The following is a 3,225-nucleotide window of genomic DNA, read 5'->3' on the forward strand; positions in this document are numbered from 1 at the left end:
TCCTAAATCTCTGAACTACAGAAACTATGTGAGATAACAAATGTGTCTTCTTATTTCAAGCCACTAAGTTTTGGGGTGATTTGTTACATAGCGATACATAGCTGTTAGAACATCTATAAGAAAAATACAGTTGTTCTTGTAGAGTGTTTATATAACATGCACTGGCTATCTCACTTTCGTTTCTTAATTTATTCACTCATCAGAAAATTTATTCTGTTCCAGACACTGTGCAAGGTGGTAGAAATTCAGGAAAAAAATGAAGTTTCCTATCTTCAAGAAGCTCATAATTTGGAAGGCTGGGGATGGCAGGGGACGGTGGTAAATCGTAAGTGCTTATAACAGATGCCACTTTGATGTCTCTGCCTTAATATCGCATTTTCTGTTTGTGCCAGAGTTCTGAGTACATACACTTTGGCTGTGACTTCAGTAGTCGAAGAGAGTGCCCATCAGCTACTGCTGCATGACTGTTTCTGGTTTTAATAAAAGTGATCGATACCATCAACTCCCCCTTTAAATGCTAATGAATGCTTTAACACAGCAGATGCAGACATACGGTACACTGCAGATTAAAATTAGGCACAAAATTAAATTGCTTACACATAGCAAAGGAACCAGTTTGGACATCTTGATAATCAGGCACAGTCAGCTGACAAATCTTGAACTGTCCTTGCACTGAGGCTATGCCTTCCCTGTCTCAGCCAGGACAGGCATCATCTGGCATCAGGAGTGCACCTGGAGCCCGTGGGGATGAGAAGGGAAAACTGCCAGGTCAGACTTTCAGTAAAACTTCATGTACTTTTAGAAGCAGTCACAGCAGGACTAGAGAGGGCACTGGTTTTAGGAACAACTGATATTCATTTAAAAAAAAAGAAGAACTTTGTGGGGAGGTCCCTAGTGGTCTAGTGGTTGGATTCTGCATTTTCATTGCTGTGGCCTGGGTTCAATCCCTGGTCAGGGAACTGAGATCCTGCAAGACTTGCAGTGTGGGCAAAAACAAAAAACAAAACAAAAAAAACCCCAGCAAACTTTGGGTCTCTGGAAAGGAAAGCCATGTAGTGAGATTCTATAAATGTCTAAAAGGACAATGTCTGTGTGTGAATTTCTTGGATATATGTAATATTTCTATTCTTTTTTATTCCTGTGACATTCATTTCTTGAGATTTGGTGTTTATAGTGCTATACGAGATACAGAAATTCAAAATGGAAAATGAGCACAGTTTGGGCTTCCCTGGTGGCGCAGTGGTTAAGAATCCGCCTGCCAATGCAGGGGACATGGGTTCAAGCCCTGATCCGGGAAGATCCCACGTGCCACGGAGCAGCTAAGCCTGTGCGCCACAACTGCTGAGCCCGCGTGCCACAACTACTGAGCCCATGTGCCACAGCTACTGAAGCCCGTGCACCTAGAGCCCGAGCTCCCAACAAGAAAAAGCCACTGCAGTGAGACGCCCGCGCACCACAATGAAGAGTAGCCCCCACTCACCACAACTAGAGAAAGCCTGCACGCAGCAACAAAGACCCAACACAGCCATAAATAAATAAATAAATACATAATAAAAAAGAAAAGAAAATGAGCACAGTTCACTATGATCCAAGGGGCTACTTCTTGGGAAAAATAGGCTGGCCTTTCCCTTGGAGGCCTTGGCACACCCAGAATCTGCTCTCAGTGATAAGCCCCCCAATTTTTTTCTTTTTCTTTTTTTTTTGGCCACACTGCATGGCTTGCAGCATATTAGTTCCCAGACCAGGGGTTGAACCTGGGCCACAGCGGTGACAGCACTGAGTCCTAACCACTGGACTGCCAGGGAACTCCCAATAAACCCCCAGATTTAATCAGTGTCTCAGAGTTGTTCTCAGGGGCCAATTCATATTAGCAAAGCTCACAAGAGACTGATGTAAAAATCAGAATGGCAATTTTTTTTTAACACTAGAAATGTGACTCTAAAGTGGATTGGAGGGGACTTCCCTGGTGGCACAGTGGTTAAGACTCTGTGCTCCCAGTGCAGGCGGCCCAGGTTCCATTCCCGGTCAGGGAACTAGTTCCCACATGCATGCCCCAACTAAGAGTTCGCCTGCCACAGCTAAGAGTTCACCTGCCGCAACTAAGACCTGCTGCAACCAAATAAAAAAAATAAATAAATATTAGAAAAAATAAAGTGGACTGGAGATTCCTGTTAAGGTCACTTAATGAGCATGGGATTAGTACAAGAATTTAGATGATTTAATGGCTTGTTAGCCTGATTAATATATTAATCAATTAATGCATTCATTCAATAAACAGACTGAGTACCAACTATGTATTGGAGATACACTGATGATCAAGATAGGTGCAGTCCCTGCCTTCATAGGGCTGATGGTTCAGTGAGGAATACAGAGAAGCAGACTTGGGGACAATTTTAACAAAGGGAGATACATCTGATTAACTACAAGGTCCTATGTGAACACATGAAGAAGGGCCTGGGGATCAGGGAGGGCTTCCTGGAGGTAGTGAGGTCTTAGCAGAGAGCTAAATGATGACTTAGCTAGACAGTGCAGGTGAAGCTGGGTGGAGAGAGTAGAAGTTTTGAAGACAAGAGAGAACATGGCAGCGTTTCAGTTTGATTGCTGTGGGGAGAGGCAGACAGTGATGTGGAAAAGGTAAGCAGAAGCCCAATCATATGACCGTCTCCACAACAGGTTTATATTTCCCTAACCAAGTGGATTCTCACATCTGTTTGGAAAGGGCTCTGCGGACAATATATTGTCCTGCTTACTGGTCTCCAAGACGATTGGGCAGATTATGCCCTGTGTGAAGGCCTGGTGTGGGTAGTATTGCTAACCTTTTCCTTTGTGGACCACCCTATTCTGACCTTCTAAGGCTGACCGCCTCTGGCTGTCCCCAAACCCACCCTCTAACCCTCCCACTGCCTCTAGAAGACTCGTGCTCTCTTTGGATGGCCTCATGCCTCCGGTCTGATTTTTAAACACGTTTTTCAGGTCTGGGAGGTATTGAGATGTTTGTGGCCCTTCCATTGATGAATTCTTGGAGGTTAGTTGTATTTTCCTACCATCAAGTTCTTGGGCAGCACTGCACTGTCCTCACAGAGCACCTTCAGGGGAGTGGGAACACAAGGGTTAAGCAATGGTGCAAGGGACTATGCGATAAAAGGCCCCCAAGAGGAGTCTAGAATGGGTCAAGTGGCTGGAACTGTGGACAGAGGCCTTTGGGGAAACAGGACGTCAGCTGGA

The 3,225-nt window shown here is 44.8% G+C and overlaps 1 non-coding gene across 1 annotated transcript; it reads right to left on the reverse strand.

The window, feature by feature from the left end:
- Positions 1 to 1,733: 1,733 nt before the first annotated feature.
- On the reverse strand, positions 1,734 to 1,805 carry TRNAD-GUC (transfer RNA aspartic acid (anticodon GUC)). The gene has a single exon. It is a non-coding gene; the product is annotated as a tRNA-Asp (tRNA).
- Between the last annotated feature and the right edge of the window lie 1,420 nt (positions 1,806 to 3,225).

The sequence above is a fragment of the Pseudorca crassidens genome, chromosome 6 (assembly GCF_039906515.1).
Source record: "Pseudorca crassidens isolate mPseCra1 chromosome 6, mPseCra1.hap1, whole genome shotgun sequence".
NCBI classification, from domain to species: domain Eukaryota; kingdom Metazoa; phylum Chordata; class Mammalia; order Artiodactyla; family Delphinidae; genus Pseudorca; species Pseudorca crassidens.